Source organism: Lepisosteus oculatus, chromosome 14 (genome assembly GCF_040954835.1).
Source record: "Lepisosteus oculatus isolate fLepOcu1 chromosome 14, fLepOcu1.hap2, whole genome shotgun sequence".
NCBI lineage: Eukaryota > Metazoa > Chordata > Actinopteri > Semionotiformes > Lepisosteidae > Lepisosteus > Lepisosteus oculatus.
In genome coordinates, this window is record NC_090709.1 from 55,319,142 (window position 1) to 55,325,675 (window position 6,534).

Below are 6,534 nucleotides of genomic sequence, written 5' to 3' on the forward strand. Positions count from 1 at the left end.
ACCCGTTAAATCTCCACCGAGGTTTCTTGAGAGATCGTTCAGCGAGCGAGTATTAAACTACGTCGCTTCCAACCTCTGCTCTCACTGTAAACTCGGACGTGATGTTCTGCAGATGTGCAGTGTGCCTTTCCTCTTGTCGTATTCAAGAGTACTCACTGTGTGCGCTCCTCACTGCGTGTTCTGTACTCTACTGTGATTTAATTTAGATGATTACGTGGAGTAGAGTGACAAGATCTACTTGAACATTTTCGGTTTGTGAAATGAAAAACTAAATACACTACTGTAAATACAAGTAATGGACATTTAAAATAACCACAGTACAGCTAGAAGAGTGAAAGATAAGAGACTATTTAGAATGACATTCACAATAGACTTAAGAACAGCACAACCGCCCGAACAGGGACTTGAACCCTGGGCCCTCAGATTAAAAGTCTGATGCTCTACCGACTGAGCTATCCGGGCTCTGAAAGAAAGTCGACACTGTCGGGATCCTCGCAAGTCACGTGTTTCTTGTGCCGAAGAGCAGTCATACCTGACCCGTCTGGAATGACCACTGACAGACTTTATCCAGAAGCCACGGCACCACTTCCAGTAGAATGAGAGAGAAATACAGCATGACATGGGTAGTTAAGGGGCTCCCACAATCCATCTTTCCTCACATTACTGATTTTTTTCAATAGCATTTTGACCTTTTTTCACATTCAGATTTTTTTCACATTTAATAAAATCTTTTAATCAACAACATTAAAAAGAAAACAAATGGAACATTTTTTGGAACAATAATTAAAAAAAAAACTTTCAATGCCTTGGTTGTATGCGTTTATAAAGGGAGTTGCAACAGTGCTGAAATGTAAAGAGCATTTCTGTAGAGAAAACGGCATTTTTTCTGCCTTAAGCTTAGGGAGAATGTCTTTTAGAAATTCTATTTTATAACACCTTGCACAGCCTCCCGGCAGACTAACAAATATTTTTTTTGAGAAATTGGCTCACACACCGGAAGACACTAACGTTTATTTACGTTAGAGTATGTGAATAACAGTTTAACCGAAAAAGTTTGTAATTGTGATTTTGTTAAAATTCAATAAATCGTCTATCATCAGTAAGTAATTATTAAGAAAGTGTTTTATTTCATAAATTATAAGACAATTTAGAGAGTTTATAGGTCATAAACGTCGGTTATGTTCTTTTAACTCTAGCATTCAGGATCCAAACCCAGGTGCGGACGGTTGTGTTTCTTGAATCTCTTGTAATCATCAAAAGTCGATGTGTAGTCCTTCAGTACTTTCTCGAGTTGTGCCATGGATATTTTATACGATCAATACTTGTCATGCTCTTTTGCATTTTCATTAACAAACGGAAAAAGTTCAAAGTGTGTTTATGGCTGCGCTTCACATCTACACGAGAGCAGTACAGGACAGTGCGGAGTTCAGAAGGAGGATTCGCTCACTGAATGATCTCTCAAGAAATCCCGGGTAAGATTCAAGAGGTGTTTTCTGCAACAGCCACGGCAAGTGTGAAGCAATCTCTGGATTTCCTGAATTTGAACTAAATTATTAGGGTTAGGGTTAGTTCAAATAATTTAGGATTTAACAGAACTAAATGAGGTACATTTAAAACAGCAGCGCAACTCTGCAGCACGTCGAGTGTGCCTGCATTTAATTGTGTAAACCTGGCTCTCTCTGAACACGAGCAAAGAGTTCTCACTCAACAGAAGATTGCAATGTGAGTACTGTAATATAAAGCACCTGGAGATGCCAGGGATTGAACCCGGGACCTCATACATGCAAAGCATGCGCTCTACCACTGAGCTACATCCCCAATGAAAAACGTAAAGGAACAGACTTAGAGATGTGCAGATGCTCACTGATCACAATCCACCACTCACGAAGAATGCCTGCAGTTTCCCACTTTCGCGTTTCCTCTACTACAGAATAAATTCATGGGAATGAAGAAATAAGGAAGGAAAAATAATCGCATTGAAGCTTCAAGAGACTGGGCACAAATTAATCTATTATTTTTGTATCCAGTCACACGTGCGACGGTGGTTAATTCCCAGACGGGGAAGTGCTTTTTTTCTACCTCCTTACTCGACTGTCTTTCAATTCTGTTTTATTTGAAAGCTTTTTGCATCTTTTAAGTGCTCTTGATTAAACTATGCATAGAAAAACAGCACTACTGATGATTTTCATGGACCGATGCACACTTGTTCTGTACAACTCGAGTGATAAAGCCCTGTCTGCAAATATTGTAGAAGAACATAAAAGGGTGAAACAACGCCCCAACCACAGGAATGGTAACAAGCAGGATCGTGTTCTTATTTGATAAGTCCTTTTGAGATGTCTTGTCAATGCACACAGGCGTTAGAGCTGAATAATTTACTTTTAGTGGTGTTTTTAAACAAAGATGGAACATGTTATTTCTATACCAGGAACAAAGGAGCTGACTTTAACTTTAAGAGGCAAAAACGACACCTTATCAAAGCTAATATCAACTAAAATGACATCACAACAAAAGAGTGGAGCCTTGAGTGAATAAAATTAGTTTTCATTGGACGTATGTGTCTCCATAACTTTGTAGGTGAGAGAGAGGATTGTGATAATTTGCAGGTGCTTCTCGGAAGTGCGTTGGTGGTACAGGCGCCTTCCAAATAATTGAGTCGGGTTTGAATCCCAGCCAGTACAAACCCAAATCTTTTCAAGATAATTTGTGGTCCGCTAACACATCTTTTGAAACACTACAACAGGTAACACCCCGTGTGAAACATCATGAACATTTGTTAAAGCCTGAGTTGTACATACTCTAACGTAAATAAACGTTAGTGTCTTCTGGTGTGTGAGCCAATTTCTCCAAAAAAATATTTGTTAGTCTGTCGGGAGGCTGTGCAAGGTGTTAAGAAATAGAATTTCTAAAAGACAGGCTCCCTATAACATCAAGGCAGAAAAAATGCTGTTTTCTCTACAGAAATGCTCTTTAAATTTCAGCACTGTTGCAACTCCCTTTATAAAGGGTGTGCAAACGTATACAACCAAGGCATTGAAAGATTTTTTTAATTATTGTTCCAAAAAATGTTCCATTTGTTTTCTTTTTAATGTTGTTGATAAAAAGATTTTATTAAATGTGAAAAAAATCTGAATGTGAAAAAAAATCAGTAATGTGAGGAAAGATGGATTGTGGGAGCCCCTTAACTACCCATGTCATGCTGTATTTCTCACTCATTCTACTGGGAGTGGTGCCGTCGCTTCTGGATAAAGTCTGTCGGTGGTCATTCCAGACGGGTCAGGTATGACTGCTCTTCGGCACAAGAGACAGGTTAATTGCGAGGATCCCGACAGTGTCGATCTTCTTTCAGAGCCCGGATAGCTCAGTCGGTAGAGCATCAGACTTTTAATCTGAGGGCCCAGGGTTCAAGTCCCTGTTCGGGCGATTGTGCTGTTCTTAAGTCTGTTGTGAAAGTCATTCTACATAGTCTTTCATCTTTCACTCTTCTAGCTGTACTGTGGTTATTTTAAATGTCCATTACTTGTATTTACAGTAGTGCATTTAGTGTTTCATTTCACAAACCGAAAATGTTCAAGTAGATCTTGTCACTCTACTCCACATGGTTTTATGAGGCGTGGAAACGACCGCAACTTCATTTCTGAGATGCTTTCTCTCACGTGGTGAAATCTCGACCTCTTTGGCATCTCTGGCTATAGTTCTTCTGTAGAGCACCTCTGCTTATAGTGCCCTTGAAGTCATTTTATTTTTACAGGAAGACGCATTCCCTAACGATCTCTCCTGTTTTAGAAATGCTTCATAAGGCGTGTTTGATTCAAGGGACAAACAGTATACTAATTGTACAATGCAGATCTATGCAGCATTCGTACTGGATTTGACTGGGATTCTGAAATACTTCTTGAAAAGGTATTCAGATTTTTTTGAACCTATAATAAAAACACAGACCTGAAACTCCCTAGCTTCCAATCTCTGATGTTGCTGTCCTTAAACTCGGACGTGATGTTCTGCAGACGTGCAGTGTGCCTTTACTCTCGTAGTTTTCAAAACGACCTCCGTTGTTGGGCGCAGTTAAAGTGGAACTGGCCTGACTGCACAGGAAAGTATGGAATGATAAAATGTTTCTACGGCTCAAAATGTCCCTTTAGACCCTCGGCATGTCTCTGCTAGGAACGGGCAGGTAGAGAGGTTTAACAGATGCTCATGATGTTTCACACGGGGTGTTACCTGTTGTAGTGTTTCAAAAGATGTGTTAGCGGACCACAAATTATCTTGAAAAGATTTGGGTTTGTACTGGCTGGGATTCAAACCCGACTCAATTATTTGGAAGGCGCCTGTACCACCAACGCACTTCCGAGAAGCACCTGCAAATTATCACAATCCTCTCTCTCACCTACAAAGTTATGGAGACACAGACGTCCAATGAAAGCTCAAGGCTCCACTCAAGGCTTTATTCACTCAAGGCTCCACTCTTTTGTTGTGATGTCATTTTAATAAATATTAGCTTTGACAAGGTGTCATTTTTGCCTCTTAAAGTTAAAGTCTGCTCCTTTCTTCCTGGTATAGAAAGAACTAAAAGTAAATTATTCAGCTCTACCGCCTGTGTGCATTGACAAGACATCTCAAAAGGACATATTAAATAAGAACACGATCCTTCCTGTTACCATTCCTGTGGTTGGGGCGTTGTTTCACCCTTTTAAACTAAATCATCAGTACTGCTGTTTTTCTATGCATAGTTTAATCAAGAGCACTTAAAAGATGCAAATAGCTTTCAAATAAAATAGAATTGAAGGACAGTCGAGTAAGGAGGTAGAAAAAAAAAAGCACTCCCCCGTCTGGGAATCAACCACCGTCGCCCATGTAACTGGATGCAAAAATAACAGATTAATTTGTGCCCAGCCTCTTGAAGCTTCGATGCGATTATTTTTCCTTCCTTATTTTTTCATTCCTATGAATTTACTCTGTAGTAGAAGAAACGCGAAAGTGGGAAACTGCAGGCATTCTTCGTGAGTGGTGTGATCAGTGAGCATTTGCACATCTCTAAGTCTGTTCCGTAAACTTTTTCATCGGGGATGTAGCTCAGTGGTAGAGCGCATGCTTCGCATGTATGAGGTCCCGGGTTCAATCCCTGGCATCTCCAGGTGCTTTATATTACAGTACTCACATCGCAATCTTCTGTTGAGTGAGAACTCTTTGCTCGTGTTCAGAGAGAGCCAGGTTTACACAATTAAATGCAGGCACACTCGACGTGCTGCAGAGTTGCGCTGCTGTTTTAAATGTACCTCATTTAGTTCTGTTAAATCCTAAATTATTTGAACTAATTTAGTTAAGGAAAATGCAAAAGAGCATGACAAGTATTGATCGTATAAAATATCCATGGCACAACTCGAGAAAGTACTGAAGGACTACACATCGACTTTTGATGATTACAAGAGATTCAAGAAACACAACCGTCCGCACCTGGGTTTGGATCCTGAACGCTAGAGTTAAAAGAACATAAGCGACGTTTATGACCTATAAACTTTCTAAATTGTCTTATAGTTTATGAAATAAAACAATTTCTTAATAATTACTTACTGATGATAGACGATTTATTAAATTTTAACAAAATCACAATTACAAACTTTTTCGGTTAAACTGTTATTCACATACTCTAACGTAAATAAACGTTAGTGTCTTCCGGTGTGTGAGCCAATTTCTCCCAAAAATATTCGTTAGTCTGTCGGGAGGCTGTGCAGGGTGTGAAGAAATAGAATTTCTAAAAGACAGGCTCCCTAAGCTTAACATCAAGGCAGAAAAAATGCTGTTTTCTCTACAGAAATGCTCTTTATATTTCAGCACTGTTGCAACTCCCTTTATAAAGGGTGTGCACACGTATACAACCAAGGCATTGAAAGATTTTTTTAAATTATTGTTCCAAAAAATGATCCATTTGTTTTCTTTTTAATGTTGTTGATTAAAAGATTTTATTAAATGAGAAAAAAATCTGAATGTGAAAAAAGGTCCAAATGCTATTGAAAAAAATCAGTAATGTGAGGAAAGATGGATTGTGGGAGCCCCTTAACTACTCATGTCATGCTGTATTTCTCACTCATTCTACTGGGAGTGGTGCCGTCGCTTCATGATAAAGTCTGTCAGTGGTCATTCCAGACGGGTCAGGTATGACTGCTCTTCGGAACAAGAGACACGTGACTTGCGAGGATCCCGACAGTGTCGATTTTCTTTCAGAGCCCGGATAGCTCAGTCGGTAGAGCATCAGACTTTTAATCTGAGGGCCCAGGGTTCAAGTCCCTGTTCGGGCGGTTGTGCTGTTCTTAAATGTCATTCTAAATAGTCTTTTATCTTTCACTGTTCTAGCTGTACTGTGTTTATTTTAAATGTCCATTACTTGTATTTACAGTAGTGTATTTAGTGTTTCATTTCACAAACCGAAAATGTTCAAGTAGATCTTGTCACTCTACTCCCCGTAATCATCTAAATTAAATCACAGTAGAGTACAGAACACGCAGTGAGGAGCTCACATAGTGAGTACTCTCGAAT

General features: G+C 39.4%; 5 non-coding genes across 5 annotated transcripts; 3 read left to right on the top strand and 2 right to left on the bottom strand.

Annotated features, from left to right (window-relative positions):
- Window positions 1-389: 389 nt before the first annotated feature.
- Window positions 390-462, bottom strand: trnak-uuu (transfer RNA lysine (anticodon UUU)). The gene has a single exon. It is a non-coding gene; the product is annotated as a tRNA-Lys (tRNA).
- A 1,284-nt stretch (window positions 463-1,746) lies between these two features.
- On the bottom strand, window positions 1,747-1,818 carry trnaa-ugc (transfer RNA alanine (anticodon UGC)). The gene has a single exon. It is a non-coding gene; the product is annotated as a tRNA-Ala (tRNA).
- A 1,532-nt stretch (window positions 1,819-3,350) lies between these two features.
- trnak-uuu (transfer RNA lysine (anticodon UUU)) lies at window positions 3,351-3,423 on the top strand. Its single transcript has one exon. It is a non-coding gene; the product is annotated as a tRNA-Lys (tRNA).
- Window positions 3,424-5,062: 1,639 nt separating this feature from the next.
- trnaa-cgc (transfer RNA alanine (anticodon CGC)) lies at window positions 5,063-5,134 on the top strand. Its single transcript has one exon. It is a non-coding gene; the product is annotated as a tRNA-Ala (tRNA).
- A 1,089-nt stretch (window positions 5,135-6,223) lies between these two features.
- trnak-uuu (transfer RNA lysine (anticodon UUU)) lies at window positions 6,224-6,296 on the top strand. Its single transcript has one exon. It is a non-coding gene; the product is annotated as a tRNA-Lys (tRNA).
- Window positions 6,297-6,534: the final 238 nt, after the last annotated feature.